Raw genomic sequence first — 21201 nt, 5'->3', positions numbered from 1 at the left:
TTTCCGCCAATTCTGGTCGTATTGATTGCTACTTGAATAGAATACTTGAGCCTTCTTGTTTCCATTCTCATCCAAATCACAATCCTTTGTGAGATGGGTCCCTCTACAATTTTCACATCCAACCCAAATAGCATGGATTGTTTGATCCATTTTTGTCATTCTTCTATCTAGACTATCGAGCTTAGCTATCACCGCCGCCATGCTATCATTTGCCGAGTTCACTACCCCCAACTTACTTCATTTCTTGGATTGTGGTATTCTCTAGAATGCTTAGAGAATTCTTCAATTAACTCCTTGATTATCGGGGGCGCCTTCTTCGTGAGCGGGCCTTGAGAATCGAGCAATTGCCTTGTGGTGACATTGACTCCATCATAAAAAATGGAGACCTCTTGTTGGCTGTTAAGGTCATGGTGTGGGCAATTCCTAAGCAAGCTCTTGTACTTTTCCCAAGCTTCATAAATAGATTCTCCGGGTTGTTGCTCGAAGTTGGCAATGACTTTCTTTAGCTTGGCTATTTTGGAGGGTGGGAAAAAGTGGTCTATGAACTCTTCTTTCAACTTGGCCCATGTGGTGACCGGTCCGGGAGGAAGTGACTTTAGCCAATCCTTTGCAGCACCTTTGAACGTGACTGGGAGCATGTGAAGAAGCTGGGTCTTGTGTGGAACATTCGGTACATTGAAGTAGTCAGCCACATCATTCACTTCGTCCAAGTGCTTGTAGGCGTCTTCGTGATCCTTCCCATAAAAAGGAATCTCCTTGAGTAGAGCGAGAATATGGCCTTTTAGTTCGAAAGTAGCGGTTGCGAGAATTGCGGGCTGCACAAGTCCCGGGTCGGTGTCATCGCGCATCCTCTTCTTCCATTCCCCATGGGGACTTCATCGATATTAGCCATAGTGATAGCTAAATCGTCTTCAAACTCGGATTCGTGCTCGTATGTGGGTTCTTCTTCTTCCTCGGTCTCGTACTCGGTGTCTTCTTGAATTGGGTCTCCGATTGTCAAAGAGGCACTGGATGCTCCTGTTTTGCTGCTCCTCTTCTTGCTGAAAATGGATTTGAGGTTTTTGAGTGGTGAGTTCTTTGAAGAAGCGGTTTCTCCAACGGTTTTGCCTTTGCTCCTCCTTAGTGCGGATTCCGGGTCTTCAAGAGGAGGGACCAGAGGTGTATCGGATCCTCGGGTCATGAAAAAACTGTAAACAAAACAGAAAACGTGTAAAAAGAACAAAAATAAAATAAAAAATTAAAGCTGTAAACAGCGATGTACTCGCCGAGTCGGCACGAGTGCACTCGGCGAGTTCAAGGCAAAAACAGAAAAAATTTTCTAGTTACTTTAAAATGGATTTTTATTAAAACTTATTCTACTTACTGAATTACCTTTTAAATAACTTTGTGTAAGATAAATCCCACACAAAGGATCGATTAAATTAGAATTTAATGTTAATTTTAGAACCGTTCCCCGGCAACGGCGCCAAAAACTTGATGTGTGCAAACTCACTTAGTTTTAAACCTACTTTCAATTATAAAATAACACACAAAGGCAGTGAACCTATCAGTTGTGGTATAGTTAAATAAGTAGGGTATCGAACACAGGAAACGACAAATTAAAACTAAAAACTAATTCTATCTAAATTAATTAATAAGTAGAGGGTTTTCTCTAGTTTTAAAAGACTAGAAAACTTACTAACTATTACTTAATCTAAAACTTAGAAAAACAAAGAATTAACTAGATTCAATACTGGGAAGGAACTTCTGTTTAGTTCAACTCAATTGATCCTATGGTTGATTTCAAGGTAATAGTGCAATGGATTAATTCTTTTGTTGGTTACCGATTCAAGTGACTAGATTCGCATTCACTACACTAATCCTTAGCAAATAAACTAACTTAAACAGTGGCCAGTTGTCTAATTTAATTAAATTCACTAGATTAATTATTCGGGTTAATTTAGACTTGCAATAGTTAACTAATTTAATCTTTTAATTAACTTCTCGTTGATGGTCATCACACAAGCTTGCACATGAATTTACTCAATTTTCTTATTAACTCTAGTTTCATGTTCATTAATCCTAGACATATGACAAAGTGGTCACATAGCATATGAGGTTTATAATCAATAGATGTTCATGCTAATCAATTATCTTCCTATTAACAGAAAATTAATTATTATTCACACACAAGGTTCTTTAGCAAGCTAAAATAACAAAAATCACCAACTTAGAATTAATCCTACCAATAATCAAACCATAGTATCAATTTTGTATCCCCATATAGAAGTCTAAAGGTTTTAGTTCATAATTGAAGTAAATAACCGCAAACAAACAGAGTCTAATTGTTTAACCATAATGACAAAATAAAAGATTAAGTAGAATGATGAAATTTGCCTCAAATCTCCTTCGGAATTGAATTCTAGCTTATAACTTCGTCTTCTAGGGTTTTTCTGACTTCTTAATCGCAGCTAAACTCTTCTGAATCGTTCCAGAATTCCCCTCCATCGTTCTGAGGATTTATCTTTATATATACGAATCGACTCGTCGAGTCAGGTGCCGACTCGTCGAGTCCATCTCTCAGTCCCTGTATTATGATAAGTCTCTGGGTTTCCAAGTCTTTATCTTCTCGAATCTTTGCTTGGACTCGCCGAGTAGTCAACCCTACTCGCCGAGTAGGTGTTATTTTTAGTGTTTTTCTTCTTTGTTCCATTCTCGAACTCTCAACCGCTTCTCCTGCTTCCTTTTGCTTCCGAGCTTCATTTTTGGACTGAAAACATAATTTAAACACTTTTAAGTACCTTTTGTCCATGAAATGCAATAATTTAGCTAATAAATGAATAAAAATCTACACTTAATATGACCTAAATATGCACATATCAATACTTCTTCTCCTTAGAGCTTAGAGTCACAATTGTCACTCCTCTAATGGCTTACAAACACCAACTAGCAAGAGGATGATATTGAGAGAGAGGAGAGAGGGTGAGAAATCGGCCCTAGGGTTCCTTGCCTTGCATGAGTGCCGATTTCCCTCACCCTAGGGATCTATTTATACTATGGCATACTAGGGTTTCACTTTTAACCCTAATTGAATAACTTAGGCCCTAAGCAATCCAAGATCCTTCTAGATTCTAGGATTGGACGAATTTAAGGTTCCCTAACCTTAAATTTCGTCCACCCAATTACCCATAAGGATACATAGCCCAAAACACAACTATCACACATTTGACAGTTTATGTCCCTTTATTCAATTAACCTCTTTAAGTCACTAAATTAATTCTTAATTAATATATGACTTATATTAATCAAATAACAATATTATTCCTTTAATATATTATTCTCATAATATATTAACAATAATATCTCTTCTCTCTTAACAAATCATCTTGTCAAGTTGCTATGGTGAAGGCAACCCAAAAGGACCATGCATAACCGGGTCAAGTACTTACCAAATATAGTTACAGCCTTAGACACTAATCCAACAGTCTCCCACTTGGATAAGTGTAGTAACTATACATGCAAACACAAACCGATTTAGCAATCGTAGCTCTCTAAGACGCTGCCAACTCTGATCTTATCAATCTCTTCTCCTTTAGATAATGGATCGTACAGTCCTCTGTTTAGATATTATGCTGACAATCTTATGGAACTTATTGTCCAGCATTTTGGTTTCTCGATCTCAGATTCATTCGACATAGAACTTAATTGAACACATCAATTCAGTCCTGACCGGGCCCGACACATAAGTCAAATCAAATCATCGAGCGGCCGTGATATCGCTTTTACCATCTCAGAATAAAAGTAATAGATAAACTTCGACTTATATGCATTTACATATCAACTAACCAACTATACACAATGATGTGCAAAAAAGTACTCACTAATTTTAATATTTATAACCTAACAAACTTAACTAACTATGCACTTATAGGCGGTGTACCTAGTCAGATTACAGTATAGTTTAGGTAAGTCGGGTGTCGATCACAGGGAACGGTGTTCTAATTAATTTACTTACTATTAAATTAACCTAATTATTAACAAGTTTAAAAGGGGTTTTATCTGATTTTACAAGATCAGATGAACTTAAATCAAATTCACTAAGTAAAAACACACTCTTGTTTAGCTTGAATCCACTTCTTCCTTATGGCTAGCTAATGATTACGGATTATTAAGTTGGTTTTTAGTTGTATTAGTAATTTAGTTCTAACTTTACCAATAATTAACTAATTCATGTCAAACCATGTATGCTCACACATAATTAAACACATAACTAATTATGAATGTAAATATGCTATGTAAGATTTGTTGTATAAACACAATTATGGTCACAATACACGTTCTCTAGCACAACTAAGCTTATTTATTCTAATTACTAACTAAGATTGGTCAATCCTAGATCTAACAATTTAATGTTCACTAAATCATTAGGTAAACAAATTCATGCAGTTAATGGTCACTAAGCTACACAGAACATGCAATCAAGCAATTAGAGAAACAAACAATAGGATGCTAGGTTATACAAATCAAACACAAACAATTTTTACCAACTAAACTTAATCCATAAACATTGAACTATTAAAAAGTTTGAAGCTTCATCTAGCTAAACAAGAGTAGCTAGATCAGCTGCTCATCCTAGCAACTAACAAACCAACACAACTTAAAGTAATAAAAGACATGTTCTTAATTAACTAAAATATAAACCTTTATTCTTTTTGGTGTTGAAAACCTTCTTCCAGAATCCTTCTTTCGTTCTGAATCGTCTCCTGGAACTCTTTCCTCCAGCCAAAAAGTTCTTCTTTTCATAATAATCAGGAGCACTTAAATAATCTCCGAAAACCTACGCCACGTCGTGGGCTTCAAGCTATCTGTACCGTGCAAGGAATCCTCCGCATCGCGATGTCTATCTTCTAGAACACTCATGCCACGTCGTGGCTGACTTTGCCACGTCGTGAATTCAGTATCTATCGTGGATTTATTCTTTTCTTGTCTTTCAAGTCTCCCATGTTCTCCATATTGTCACTTTTGGTCCCTCTCTATGAAAATCCTTTTAATTGACTGAAAATAACAATTTAAAGTCATAAGTACCATTATTCTAAACATATTATCAACTTATTAATAAAAATGTACTTAAATATTGCCTAAAAATAGGTATAAATATGGCAATATCAAAATACCCCACACTTAGGTTTTGCTTGCCCTCAAGCAAATTTAAACTTAACTTCTAATTACTAACACCACATAGAACAATCCGACTCTAGCTCAGCCATTATGCCAAGACCTCAACGCATGCATTTGTGTCTAAAATTTTCCTAAAGTACCCCCCATACTTTAAATACTCACAATCTTCATAAACACTCGCCCACTTTTTCCGAACAATGCTCATTTTATGCAACCCTCCGAATCCATCCGCAGAAAACCTCCTTATCCTCAAGGTATTTTTAGTTGAGCAACCTAAGCATACATAATCTAGAATTACAATCATTGGTACCACTATGGAGCTCTTTTGGAATTCTTCATTTCTTTGATATTTGATCTTTGATTTCTTTGAATCCACCACCTTATTTGATTTGATTTCTGGTATCTTCAACTTTTTGAATTTCTTGGAATTTTGATCTTTTGATCTTCACTTTATTTGCTACAAAATTCTTCAAACTTTACTCGTAATTCTCTCTCTTTTTTATTACATGTACCTCACTTTTTTCACTCAAAACCTACATGCTTAAGCAGAGGCGCTCAACCTCAACCTTTATCGGTTAATGATAATAATTTTCCTGGATACATTTCAGGTTTAGGCTGCTAAACATATTGCATCCCTCAAACCAAGCAGGGTTATGTTTTTGTTCCATGATTTCACTAAAATAAGGGAGGCCACAAATGCACTATAACGTGTATTGGCTCAACTAAACATTTGAACTTTCATCAGATCATCCCACATAACACTAGCAATTATAATTCAAATTATTATCACTAGATTCAATTATTAAAAATTTCAATTTCCAAATTTTCAATTTTTACTATCAAATTCTATGATTATCTAGCAATTTACTTTTCTACCCCTACCCCACACTTATTTCATACAATGCCCTCATTGTATTCATAAAAATAAATCAAAATTAAAGAAAAGGGAGAAAAAGGAACAGACTCCCCTGGGATAGTGGCATGAGTATCTCCAAAAGTGTGGAAAACGTGCATCCAGAATATGGACCTCCAAAAATAGAAACTCGGTGTAGAACTGGGTGGATATGTAAATAAACCACGAACATGACTTGAAACTTCAATTCTTCAAAGTGGGTGTTAGTATGTAGAAATGTGGGCAAGGATAAACGGAGACACGTCGTGGCAGGTATCTGGCCACGTCGTGATATGAGATGAAAGCGCGAACAACAGGCTACTTTATTTCTTCAAAGTTCATGAGCGCCACGACGTGGCGTAAGGATCCCACATCATGGAATCTGGACATCAACAGAAAATACCTTAATTCTTTGATGCACTCTAGCAACTTGACCAGTGTCTAAATGGTTTAAGACGCTTCTATGTAAATATACTTCCCAACTGTAACCTCTCTCTTACTAACGTACCCCACACTTATCTTGAATTGTGGGTTCCAACTCATGACTCTAAGCTTCCTTGACTCGACAAACACGACTCTAGAGTTAACCTTATATGCTCCTTAGAATTCCAATGCTAATATGAAAAATGGAACAAACCAAAAGAAATAAAAGAGTAACATCATAGTTCAAGAAAGTTTTACATTACAAACCAAATTCAAACATAAAAAATAACTACTTAAAAACAAAACAAAATTAAAGAAAAGGAAATAAAATCAATCATCATCTCCTTGGTCCTGCGCTCCACTTGGTCCTGCCCCGTCATTCTGCGGACGCCATAGCTCCTCCCATGTCGGAAAATAAGGATACTGGGGTGGCATAGAAGGTGGTCGGGTCACACCCAAATGCGAATAAATACCCTCAGTAAGCTGGGTATGATAAATGACATGCCCCCGAAGATTATCCAAATAAGTTCCCACCCGACTCTGAAAAGGGTCGGTGGGTACTCCCTGCACATACTGTGAAGCAGCATGCTCTCTCTCGACCTCACCTCTAGCTCGCACATTCCACTGCCCTGGTTGCGCCTCCTCTTTCTCGTCATCTATCGGCGGTATAACAAAACGACCCCCAACATTCACTACGGCCCGCATAACTCCCAAGACTTGAATAGTCAAATCAGTGTCCAAGAATCGAGTAAGATTCCTCACAAAGTCATGGGTCAAAATATGATATGACCTAGCAAGGCGAGTAACCAAATGCCCACCCGTAATCGGACTCCCGGGCCTAGAATTGGCCGCTTTCTTCCCCATGAACCTTGCCAACTTATACGGTAAATCACAGCAAACTCCCGGGGTAATAAGAGTCCATAAATAAAACAAATTCTGAATGGGGACTTTATCACCATGATGCTTGTGATTTATTGAAAAAGTGATCAGGCGATGTAAAAATCGAAAAACAGGATTCCGAATTTGGGACTCACTCGAGTCACGAGTATTGTAATCATGGCTAGAAATGCCCCGCCAGAACTGAACATCCATAACACCGGGATTAAAATCCCGAACGCAGCCAAGCAAGAATGGTATGAAAAACAAAGATTGAGTCTCCACTTCGGTATAAAGCCCCATACGCCAAGCGAATTCCCGAAGACTACACTCTCTATGAACACCACCCAAACGAAACACCAGTGCCCGGTTGTAGGTAAAATCAATAGTGCGTTCCTCGAAGCATACGGTAGAGAAAAACTCCACCGATAATTCCCGGTATATGGGTTCTTGAATGGCAAACAAATTCCTCCACCCGTGACAAGTGAAAGAAAACTGGTCCCCTTTGTATGTTTTCGACCAATAGCGTCCCAACTCAGCGACCATTCCCACACTACCAAGCCATCCCCAATCGATAATTGGGGATATCGCAAACTCCCTATTGTACAGCCATCCCAGCCGATTCTCGTAAGTAGTTAACAATGGTCGGGGAATGTTTTGAGGAAACTGATATAAGGGATGTATACTTGCTACATCAATCGGGTTTTCCTCCTATGGAATAGCTCTTCGTGGTCCCATTTCTACATACACAATCAAACCAAAGCAGCAAACATCCAAAACATTAAAACAGATTAAGCTGTTTGCCAGAAGTCACGACGTGGCCAGGCTCGCCACGTCGTGGACCACAGTCGCATCATGTATGTGGATCGGTCTTTTTATATGCGATTTCCACCAAAATTAATGCTTGGGGTTTGTTCCTATGGACATTTAAGGGACATGCAACCTAGAATTAACAACTAGTTTCATCCAATTTCGTGAATCACACAAACCCTAACTATGAAAATCTAAAATTGTAAGAACTAACTACAATTAATGAATAGAACACATACCAAGTAGGGTTAATTGACAAGAACTTGCAAGGAAATTGGAAGTAGATTAAGAAATTGGTTGTGGGGTATTTGGTTCCCATTCGTGCGGCAGTATCAAATGTGAATGCGGATTATTGGTCAAAGGGTTTTAAGGAAATGGTCCCCCCTGACTTTTTAAAGGCCACGTCGTGGCTGGCTATGCCCATGTCGTGGACTTTGAAACTATCATCTGGTCCCGTGTTTTCATTTTTTACCACGACGTGGCTGTATCAGCCCACGTCGTGGAAACTGCCTGATTGCAAAATTTTATAAAATCTCACTTTTTAACTAATTACTTTGCATCTCATTTATTAATTATAGTTCCCCACAGCTAATTCTTTACTAAGTATCAGTTATTTGATGATGAGTTGATATCTATCCTTATTAAAAACTAAAAAAAATTAAAAGAAAAGAAAATGCAAACCAAGCTCGGGTTGCCTCCCGAGAAGCGCTTCTTTTTCTTGGAGTCTTGAGCTGGACTCCGTGCCTTCTACGTTGAATCTTCTGAAGAGTCCACCACCAAGATCTTTTGTTCCTTGAATCGCCTCTTGTAAGCTTGAACTCGCCTTTTATACGCCTTCTTTGAATTCTCCTTTTTAGCTTTTCCCTCTTCTTCAAGCTTGCATTTTGTGCCCTTCGTTTGTTCCTTGCACTCCATAACATCCTCCTCCTCTTCCACCACCGGCTTTTTCACTCTTGAAGTGACCTCCTCTTCATCACTTGTCATCTCCTCATCCTCTTTGCTCACCCAAGAAGGCGGACTCTTGTAAGCTATGACTTCAATAAAATATGGAACAAATGCCCTCGGTTTTGTTCTTTTGACTTGATGAACTGCCTTGATCTCTTCTTCTATAAGCTTTTATAGTTCCTCTAGTTCATTGTATTCATTAATTGTGAACATCTCTTCTTTATCCTCTTGGAAGTCATCTTGTATTCCAAAAACTTCTTGTTCATCTCCAACCCTCAAAGTGAGCTTAGACTCGCGAATATCAACCAGAGCTCCAGCAGTGTTAAGCAATGGACGACCAAGGATTATTGGAACATCGGGATCTTCCTTCATATCCAAAACTAAAAAGTCTATTGGAAAAACAAATTTTCCAATCTTCACCAAAATATCCTCCACGATGCCCCGGGGTTGTGTCACTGAACGATTCACCATGTGAATCTTCATTTTTGTAGCCTTCATCTTCTGAATCTCCAATTTTTGATAAAATGAAAAAGGCATCAAATTAATGCTAGCCCCATAATCGGCTAAAGCATTAACCTTCATTTTATTACCAAATTCACACGGAAGAGTGAGGCGTCCAAGATCCCCCATCTTTTCTGGTGGCTCTCTCAACACAGCTTTTGAGGTTTGTTCACTTAGAACCACCTTTGACTGCTGCTTTAGTTGTCTTCGAGTGTCTATCAAATCTTGCAGTAATTTCTGGTTCTCGGGAGTTTTGGATAAGGACTCAGCAAAGGGAGTATTAATCGGGATCCCCTTCACATGCTTTACAAACTCTAAATGTTCCTTCTCTAGTAGACTAAGTGCAGCTCGGGTTGGAAATGGCAAAGGTGGCTGATAAGCCTAAACAGGTTCAAAGAATTTTTGATCAGACATGCGCCACGTCGTGGCCAGAGGAGTGCCACATCGTGGCGAAGCTGTTTCAGCAACTTTCGAACTTTCGAACTTTGACTTCTTGGGTTTTGGATCGGGCTGCTGTGGTTCTTCTTCAAATGCCTCCAGGAACTCAGAGATTGCTTCTTCTTCAGTATCGATGGCCATTACGTGAGATTAGGTCTTCACTTCGGGATTCTTCGGGGACAATTTTTCATGAACCAGAGTGGCTAGTTGACCAAATTGTACTTCAAGGTTATGGATGGAGGCTTGCTGATTCTTTATTAAAGTTTGTTGTTCCATAATAGCAGAATCAGTGGCATCGTGTCTCTTTTCCGAAGCTTCCATAAATTTCATCAAAATGGTCTCTAGGTCGGGTTTCTTCTCAGCTGGCGGCTGGTCCTTTTGATAAAAGCCTCGACCTGTCTGCCTATACCTCTCTTCTTTTTGCTTCTTATACTCTTCATATGGCAGCCACTCCTTTGGTTTCCTCCAGTCCTCATCAAATTTATCCCCACTAGAGTAGCACACTTGAGCTTTTCTGTTCCCAAACTCATCTACATTGCAGTCCTTGGTCAAGTGTGGACCACTACATCTCTCGCAACCCACTCTTATGACATGTATCGACTGGTCCATTTGTGTTATCCTTCGATCCATATTATTCAGCATGGCCAATACAGCTGCTATTTCTTCAGTTTGGGCCCCTCCACCGCCTTTGATTCCATCTTGCCTCGGGTTGTGGTATTCGCGAGAGTGCTTCGCGAATTCTTCAATTAGCTCCTTGACCTCCCTTGGATTTTTCTTTGTCAAAGGTCCTTGAGAATCAAGGAGTTGTCTTGTCATCACGTTGACCCCATCATAAAAGATTGACATCTCTTGCTGCACATTTAGATCATGCTGAGGGCAATTTCTGAGCAAGCCCTTGTACCGCTCCCATGCTTCGTATAATGACTCCCCCGGCTGTTGCTCAAAGTTGGCTATTGCCTTCTTGAGTTTGGCTATCTTGGATGGCGGGCAAAACTGGTCCAGGAATTGCTCACGCATTTGAGCCCAAGTGGTAATTGTACCCAGTGGAAGTGCTTTTAACCACTCCTTAGCAGCTCCTTTGAAAGTGACGGGAAGCATCCTAAGCAATACTGTGTTTCTATTGACATTTGGGACATTAAAGTAATCCGCAATGTCGTTGACTTCATCTAGATGCTTAAAAGCATCCTCATGATCTTTCCCCAAAAATGGGATGTCCTTCAGTGCAGTCAATATGTGTCCCTTCAACTCGAATGTGGCAGTGGAAGGTATTGTGGGTTGGACTAAACCGGGACCCACATCTTCTTGAATCCGCTTCTTATAAGCTCCCATGGACATTTCTTCAATTGCTGCCATCTCGTTACTTGGCTCGTTCTCGGGTTCGCTTGTGTGTTCTTCAAATTCCGGATCGGTATCGCTTTCGGACTCGGTTTGGACGGGCGTATGATCCAAATGCTCAAGATTGCTCTTGTGCCTCGCGGATGAACTTGACTCTCTTGTCTTCTTTCCCGACTTCCTAGAAAAAGCTGACTTCAATTCTTGTAAGGGCGTCTTTTTCTTGTGAAGTGCAGACTCGGGATCTTCAAGTGGTGGCACCAAGTGTGTGTTTGAGCTTCTGGTCATGAACTCCTGCAACTTGCTAAACTAAAAACGTAAAACTGAGCTAAAATAAGAAAAACTAACTAACAATTAAAAATCTAGTTTTTTAACTGTCCACGTCGTGGCAGGTATCTGGCCACGTTGTGGACTCTGTGACTGGCAGAAAAATTTTATTTTGCTGAAAAATTAACTTTTTGTGGTTTTTACTCCACAAGAAGGATCGATTAATTTAATGCAAATAAGCTAAAAACTAAGAAAAACTAAGCCGTTCCCCGATAACGGTGCCAAAAACTTGATGTGCACAAAAGTACTCACTAATTTTAATATTTATAACCTAACAAACTTAACTAACTATGCACTTATAGGCAGTGTACATAGTCAGGTTACAGTATAGTTTAGGTAAGTCGGGTGTCGATCACAGGGAACAGTGTTCTACTTAATTTACTTACTATTAAATTAACCTAATTATTAACAAGATTAAAAGGGGTTTTATCTGATTTTACAAGGAACGATACTATTAAATTAACCTACTTAATTTAGGTAAGTCGGGTGTCGATCACAGGGAACAGTGTCGATCACAGGGAACGATAGTTGTCCCTGTCGGTCTGGAAGCTGGCATCGCTGTACCCTCGCACCTTTAAGTCATCACTTCCTCTGAGGACTAAAAACCATTCCTTGGTCCTCCGAAGGTACTTAAGTATATTCTTGACTGCAATCCAATGAGCTCTGCCAGGATTCCCTTGATATCTGCTGAGCATGCTCAAAGCAAAGGCCACATCAGGGCGAGTACAAGTCATAACGTACATGATTGAGCCAACTGCGGAAGCGTAAGGTACTCGGCTCATCTCAGCTATCTCAGCTTCGGTACTCGGACTTTGAGTCTTACTCAACTTGGCATTACTTTGTATCGATAATTCTCCCTGCTTCGAGTTTTCCATACTAAAACGTTTTAGTACCTTGTCCAAGTAAGTATTCTGACTAAGTCTTATTAGTCTCTTACTTCTTTCTCTCACTATCCTTATTCCCAAAATATAGGAAGCCTCTCTGAGGTCCTTCATAGATAAGCACTTCCCGAGCCAGGACTTTACCTCCTGCAGAGTCGGGATGTCGTTTCCTATGAGCAGTATGTCATCGACATACAAAACGAGAAAGCTAACTATGCTCCCACTGGCTTTGACATATACACATGATTCATCTTCACTTCGTACAAATCCAAACTCTTTGACTTTCTCATCAAAGCAAAGATTCCATCTGCGAGACGCTTGCTTAAGTCCATAAATGGACTTCTCAAGCTTGCACACTTTATTTGGATGCTTCGGATCGACAAAACCCTCTGGCTAAGCCATGTAAACATCCTCAGCCAACTTCCCATTAAGGAAAGCGGTCTTGACATCCATTTTCCATATCTCATAATCATGAAATGCAGCAATGACCAACATCACCCTAATAGATTTTATTTTCGCAACTGGTGAGAAGGTCTCATCATAGTCAACTCCGGGAGTTTGAGTAAAGCCCTTCGCAACCAATCGTGCTTTGTACGTGTGCACATTCTCATCCACGTCGGTCTTCTTCTTGAAGATCCATTTGCACCCAACCGTCTTACGTCCGGGCACATTGTCAACCAAATTCCAAACTTGGTTGTCATACATGGACTGAATCTCGCTGTCCATCGCCTCTTTCCATTTTACAGACTCCGGGCCTGCCATGGCTTCCTTATAGCAATTAGGTTCATCTAGATTTATTAGTTTACTATCACTAATATACGTGTCCCCTTCGGTAGTAATATGAAAACCATACAATTGGGGTTGAACTCTAACTCTTTCGGAACGTCTAAGAGGTAATGTCTCGTCAATTGGTTCAACCGGAGTCTCCTCCTCGGGTTGAGCGCCAGCAGTAGAGGTTCCTTCATCGCTCGACTCTTGAATCTCTTCAAGATCGATCTGCCTCCCACTGTCTCCTTGGCTTATGAGTTCTCTCTCTCTCGGAAAACTCCTCTCCTCGTAATGAAGACAACATTGTCACTCGGTCTATAGAAGAGATATCCAAAGGATTTCTGCGGGTAGCCGATGAAAATACATCGCTCACTTCGAGGTTCGAGCTTGTCATGAGTTTCTCATCTTACGAAAACTTCACAACCCCAAACCTTGATATGTGCCAACGAGGGAGCTTCCGTTGTCCACATCTCGTGAGGTGTTTTGGCATCCTTCTTTGTCGGGACTCGGTTGAGGATATGGGCGGCAGTCTCTAATGCATACCCCCAGAATGAGATAGGTAGTGAAGCATGACTCATCATAGAACGAACCATGTCCAACAAGGTTCGATTACGCCTTTCTGCCACACCATTCAACTGCGGTGTCCTAGGTGGCGTCAATTGCGAAACTATTCCGCATTCCTTGAGATAGTCGTGGAATTCAAGACTTAGGTACTCTCCTCCTCGATCGGATTGAAGCATCTTGATTTTCCTGCCCAATTGATTCTCCACTTCATTCATGAACTCTTTGAACTTTTCAAACGTTTCAGACTTGTGCTTAATTAAGTAAATATACCCATATCTAGTATAATCATCGGTGAAAGTCACGTAGAAGCGGTTTCCATCCTTTGTGGTGGATCTAAAGGGCCCACATACATCGGTATGTATGAGATCCAATAAACTCTCACCCCTCTCATAAGTTCCAGTGAAGGGTTACTTGGTTATCTTTCCAAGTAAACAAGATTCGCACGGTCATCTTCCATATGGTCGAATGACTCCAACACTCCATCCTTTTGGAGTTGGGCTATGCATTTCTTGTTGACATGTCCGAGACGACAATGCCATAAAGACGCTTTATCCATACCATTGGAAGAATCCATACACAACACATCATTTCCTAGGTTATCTACAACCATAACAGTTTCATAAATTCCATTACTAGGCATTGCTTCAAAGTATAAAACACCATTTAGATAAGCATAAATAGAACCATTCATATTATTAAACGAATATCTAAATCCTTGTTTGAACAAACCATGAAAAGAAATGATGTTTCTTGCCATATCTAGCGAGTAGCAACAATTATTTAAATCTAAATTCAATCCATTACTAAGCACTAAAGAATACACTCCAATCTTGGTAACAGGCGACGATCTTCTGTTCCCCATGATTAGATTTATTCTTCCGAGCTCCACATCTCTACTTCTTCCTAGTCCCTGCAAATCAGAACAAATGTGGTAACCACATCCTGTGTCATGAACCCAATAAATAGTATGGGATGAATTACTAGATTTAATTGTGTATATACCTGTAAAAGATGGTTTGATCTTTCCATCCATGATGGCTTGCATATATTCTGGGCAGCTTCTCTTCCAATGCCCTATTTTGTGTCAATGATGGCACTCTGCCTCCTTTGGGTTAGGGTTGGGCTTAGAAGGATCAACCTTGGTCCCACTAGAAGAGGAACCATCTTGGGACTTTCCCTTGCAGTGGTTCTTTGAAGAAGCCTTCCTTTTCTTGCCCCTTCCCTTCCCAATTGCCAAAACAGGAGCAGCAGACGGATTGGGAGATGGTGCAACAGACTTGTCCTTAAGATTTCTCTCAGCAGTCCTTAGGAGCCCTTGGAGTTTGCTTAGGGTGACCTCTTCCTTGTTCATGTGGTAGGTCATCCTAAATTGGTTGTAGCATGAGGGCAAGGAGTGGAGAACAATGTCGATAGCCAAATCTTCCCTAAAGTTGACATTCAACTTGTGAAGACGATCGACATACCTTTGCCTCTTTTGCAAGTGCACGGTAAGAGATTCTCAACTTCCCATATTAGCAGTGATCATATTCGTTATGATCTCATAGCGTTCTTGCCTCGTGCTTTGGTGGTATCGCTCCACCAAGTCTAGATGCATCTCATAAGGATACATGTCCTCATAGGACTTTTGGAATTCAGAGTTCATAGTGGCTATCATGATGCAATGGACTTTCGTTGCATCGCGCTCATGTGCCTCAAACACAGGCATTTCTTCGGGAGTGGCAGTTTTTGGATTGATCTTCTCGAGCTTCTTATCGAGAACATACTCCTTGTCCTCGTAATGCGCGATCGTGCAAATGTATCTTATCCATTCGCTAAAGTTCGATCCATCGAAAGTCACTTTTTGACAAAGGCTCATTAGCGTGAATGAGCTTGCAGCAGCGTTGTTAGTGTTCGACATCTACAAATAGAAAGGACAAAGTTTGATTAGAATTGGATCCCTAAATAAACACCCAAAAAGTAAATTTAGGGTTAGGACCCAACAACATTATTTACATATTAGAAAAGGGATACCGTAATCCAACATGCAAATAATTTGGAGGTAAGTGAATGACGATTCACTAATTCTTCACCATGAAAAACATAAGCTTTAAGATTTAAATGCATTAAGAATTCCTAGATTTTGAGATTCATTGAACTTTTCAATGGCATGTTTAAATGTCGATATGCCCCTCTAGTTTGTGACTGGGATACCGAGGATCACAAAGCGGGTGTGAATAACCATGCAAATCTACATGGTGCCTTCATTGTTACAATCACCTATTCGATGTGCCGGTAAACCACACACGCTCCATCGAACTATGACAAACAACGAATCACCCTTTTCCACCTTTGCTTAGAACCAATTAGTGTGCCGGTTAACCACACACGCTCCACTAACATCTAAACAAGGGTGCAAGGTGTAATTTCATGGGATTGCATCAATTCACTTTTCCTAAAGTAACTAAGATTGGGAATTTTATAAAATAGTTTCGTTACTTTATAGATTCATTATACTTATTAATGAGGAGAGAGAGTTGCCCTATCCTACCCGTTCGGCTAACGACCCTCCACCGATCAAGAAAGCGGTGGGTGTGAGTGTACACCCATTAAGCGCCATTTTATAGGCAAAATCCTTATACCCACCTTATAGATCGGCTTCGTGAATGAGGCATACTAACGGTAAGACTAGCATAGTTTTACTTATACATATATATATATATATATATATATATATATATATATATATATATATATATATATATATATATTAAGCTTGTAATCATATAATAGTATAGGGTTGAATTTTAAACTTGTAAAATTCTAGGGTTTGAAATTTAAATTATTCAAATTAAACTTCTAATCACAAAACTTAAATTTCAAAACTTGAGGACAAGTTTTAAACTTTTCAAAACATAAGGATCAAAAGGCAAATAATGTAAATCAACAATTAAATTATCTCAATTTGATCTTATTTAATATTACTTGCAAAATAATTAACCAATTCAATTCAAATAATCAATTATTATCACATAAGGAAATTATTATTCAACTAATTGGTAATTATCTTTTGTTTGGTCAAGAATATACTTATATATATAGTTAAAAATCGGATTTTAATGACCCAAAACAGTTAAGGCAAGTTTCCTCAAGAAAAACAACAAGAAATCCCGAAACTCCCTCTTTCTGACACTCAAACTCGCCGAGTACCCACTATGGACTCGCCGAGTTGGAGCTACTCGCCGAGTCCACAGTGGAACTCGCCGAGTTCCTCAGGCAGAAGACCAACATTCGAATTTTACAAGTAACAAGAAATTAACCAATGCATCAATTCAATATAAATCAATCAAGGCTCTGATACCACTGATGGGTTTGAGCCATAAGAACTTTCCTATGGGCACATGCAAACCCTAATGCTTGGATCTAGGTTTCTCTAATTGAACATGCATTGAATCCAAGACTTACAATAGTAGATCTAATGTAAACAATTGAATCAAATCATATATAATTGGATCTAGAACAATACCTTAGATTACTTGCTTGATACTTCTTCTCCTTAGAGCTTAGAGTCACAATTGTCACTCCTCTAATGGCTTACAAACACCAACTAGCAAGAGGATGATATTGAGAGAGAGGAGAGAGGGTGATAATTCGGCCCTAGGGTTCCTTGCCTTGCATGAGTGCCGATTTCCCTCACCCTAGGGATCTATTTATACTATGGGATACTAGGGTTTCACCTTTAACCCTAATTGAATAACTTAGGCCCTAAGCAATCCAAGATCCTTCTAGATTCTAGGCTTGGACGAATTTAAGGTTCCCTAACCCTAAATTTCGTCCACCCCATTACCCATAAGGACACATAGCCCAAAACACAACTATCACACATTTGACAGTTTATGTCCCTTTATTCAATTAACCTCTTTAAGTCACTAAATTAATTCTTAATTAATATATGAATTATATTAATCAAATAACAATATTATCCCTTTAATATATTATTCTCATAATATATTAACAATAATATCTCTTCTCTCTTAACAAATCATCCTGTCAAGTTGCTATGGTGAAGGCAACCCAAAAGGACCATACATAACCGGGTCAAGTACTTACCAAATATATTACAACCTTAGACACTAATCCCATAATTATCGTAGATTCATTCGTGATTTCTCCAAGATTTCCGTACCCCTTACTCGTCTGACGAGGAAGGGGGTGGATTTCTGGTGGGGCCCTGAGCAGCAGAGGGCGTTTGAGACCCTCCGGCAATGTTTATGTGAGGCGCCAGTGTTGACACTCCCCGAGGGAGTGGATGACTTTGTGGTATTTTATGATGCATCCATCACTGGCTTGGGGGCAGTCCTCATGCAGAGAGGACGGTTGGTAGCCTACGTATCGCAACAACTGAAGCCGCATGAGACGAGGTACCCCACGCATGATCTTGAGTTGGGACCAGTGGTTTTCGCTCTCAAGATTTGGAGGCACTATCTGTACGGGGTCCGTTGCACTATATACACGGATCACAAGAGTTTGAGACACATCATGGATCAGCCGAACCTGAACATGAGGCAGTGCAGGTGGCTGGATGTGGTCAAGGACTATGATTTCGAGATCCTTTACCATCCTGGTAAAGTGAATGTGGTTGCGGATGCTCTGAGCCGCAAGTCAGCTGGGTCCTCGACCCCAGCCAGGTGTTTGAGGATAGCGGTGGATTCCCCACTGGTGGGTTTGATCAGGGATGCTTAGATTGAGGGCATGAGACGAGAGAACTGGAGGTTCGAGAGGATTAAGGGCGAAAGCGCCCGGTTTGTTCAGGATAGCCGCAGATTATTGACCCGTTATGGTCGGGTTTAGGTTCCGATGTCCGGAGGGGTCCGGCAGACAGTGATGGAGGAGGCTCATAAGTCTCGTTTTCGATTCACCCGGGAACCACCAAGATGTACTGTGATTTGAGTTCGAGTTATTGGTGGCCTGGCATGAAGCAAGATATCGCTTGGTTCGTTGAGAGGTGCTTGACTTGTAGGATGGTCAAGGCTGAGCATCAGAGGCCGCATGGTAAGTTGCAGCCTCTGGAGATTCCCATGTGGAAATGGGAATGGATCGTGATGGATTTCATCACGAAGTTGCCGAAAACGGCAAGGAGGTTCGATGCTATATGAGTCATCGTGGATCGATTGACCAAGAGTGCCCATTTCCTAGCCATACGGGAGAGTTCGTCGGCGGAGAAGTTGGCCGACCTGTACGTCAGGGAGATTGTCTCTCACCATGGGGTTCAAGTTTCTATCGTTTCCGATCGAGATGTTAGGTTTACTTCCCTTTTTTGGCAGAAGTTCCATGAGGAACTGGGTACACGACTGCATTTTAGTACGGCGTTCCATCCGCAGAGTGATGGGCAGAGTGAGCGGACCATTCAGACCCTCGAGGATATGTTGAGGGCGTGCGTTATTGATTTTGGTGGGAGTTGGGATTCCCACCTACCGCTTGCAGAGTTCACCTACAACAACAGCTATCATTCCAGTATTGGCGCCCCGCCTTTCGAGCTGTTGTATGGGTGGAAGTGTAGAACCCCAGTCTATTGGGGCGAGGTTGGGCACAGAGTGATGGGTCGGACAGAGGTAGTTCTACAAACTATCGAAATGATACAACAGATTAGACAGCGGCTGAAGACCGCTCAGAGCCGGCAGAAAAGCTATGCCGACCGACGCCGATCTGAGCTGGAATTTCAGGTGGGTGACATGGTTCTTCTGAAGGTCTCACCCTGGAAGGGTGTGATCCGCTTCAGGAAGAGGGGAAAATTGGGTCCCCGTTACATTGGGCCGTTTAGGATTATCGCCAGGGTTGGCAGGGTGGCTTATAGGCTAGAACTTCCGGAGGAGCTTAGCCGGATCCACAACACATTTCATGTTTCGCAATTGCAAAAATGCATTATGGACCAAGAGGCAGTGGTATCGTTGGATGACATTCAGGTCAATGAGCGCCTGAACTATGTGGAAAGGCCTGTGGCGATTTTGGAAAGGAAGAAGAAGATTCTGCGAAACAAGGAAATACCTTTGGTAAAGGTACAATGGGAACATCGGAAGGGATCCGAGTGGACATAGGAGCCGGAGGCGGAGAAGTGCGAGCATTACCCGACATTGTTTATTCCAGCGGACTTCGAGGGCGAAGTCTAGTTCAAGTGGGGGAGAGTTGTAACTCCCCGATTCTCAGGTATTAATTACATAAGAATTATTGGATGAACCCTACTCGATGAGTCGGCCGAGCTACTCGTCGAGTAGCAACGGTGTGGGACCGCGTGTTAAGTGACCTACTCGACGAGTCCACTTTGGGACTCGGCGAGTAGGAGCTGGCAGATGAAACCCTAAATCCCGGGGTTTGCACCCCTATTTAAAGGAGCCTCAGACTCCTTTGGCCTCCTTGTAGTCTTTGAGAGCCCTTAAAACCCTAATACATGTGTGTGCCATTGTGTGATTGAAGCTTGAAAAGAGGATTTTGGAGAGAGAAGGCTTAGAGGAGAAGGGTATTGGAGCAACCGGAGTGTGGAAATCAGCTCTTATCTTAGTCATCATCTTCTGGAGGTAACCAAACCGCCTTTCTTCCTATGAATCTCTTCCATTATTGAGTTTTAGGGTTTTTGGTGAAGTATTAAGTTGAAAGGATGAGCTATGGGCTAGATTTGAGGTTGTAACTTCAGATCTGGACCCTCCTTGGATGCTAGAATCATAAAGTTGTTGTATTGGTTGTGATTGAGGTCCCTATTAGACTTGAAGCTCCATTAAGAACTTAAAATAGACATTTAAAGCCTTTATGGCCATGCATGCACATAAAGTTTGCAACTTTACGTGATAAGTATGCCCTAGAAGCTTGGATCTGTGATTTGGGGCCGCTGCATGGCTCAAATCAAGTCTGTATGGGAAAAAGAACTGAATGGACTCAACGAGCCGCAAGATGACTCGGCGAGTCATATGAAGATGGTCATGAACTCGACGAGTTGGATGAACAACTCGGCAAGCTTGATGAAGATCACCATAAGACTCGACGAGTTGAAGAACAACTCGGCGAGTCGGATGAGTTTTCCTTAGACTATGTATGTGTGTGTATCGGTCGAGTTGCAAGGAGGGAACTCGACGTGTGACCTTAAGTTTGATCTAGGATCAAAGGAACTCGACGAGTCACTCCGATGACTCGGTGAGTTGGAATGTACTTCAGGGAACTCGGCGAGTTAAGGTCAACATGGACTGTTGACCTTGATTGAGGACTTTGACTTTGACCAGGGGTTGACTAGTGGTTTATGGAGTACCTTGTGAGGTTAAGGAC

The 21201-nt window shown here is 40.8% G+C and overlaps 2 non-coding genes across 2 annotated transcripts; both read left to right on the top strand.

The window, feature by feature from the left end:
* The first annotated feature begins 402 nt into the window (after positions 1-402).
* LOC145056187 (small nucleolar RNA R71) lies at positions 403-509 on the top strand. Its single transcript, XR_013685718.1, has one exon. It is a non-coding gene; the product is annotated as a small nucleolar RNA R71 (small nucleolar RNA).
* A 10395-nt stretch (positions 510-10904) lies between these two features.
* LOC145055870 (small nucleolar RNA R71) lies at positions 10905-11011 on the top strand. The gene has a single exon (XR_013685418.1). It is a non-coding gene; the product is annotated as a small nucleolar RNA R71 (small nucleolar RNA).
* The last annotated feature ends 10190 nt before the right edge of the window (positions 11012-21201 follow it).

This window comes from Lactuca serriola, chromosome 5 (genome assembly GCF_051521515.1).
Source record: "Lactuca serriola cultivar US96UC23 chromosome 5, Lser_US96UC23_V15, whole genome shotgun sequence".
NCBI lineage: Eukaryota > Viridiplantae > Streptophyta > Magnoliopsida > Asterales > Asteraceae > Lactuca > Lactuca serriola.
This window is presented reverse-complemented; position numbering and strand designations above follow the sequence as displayed.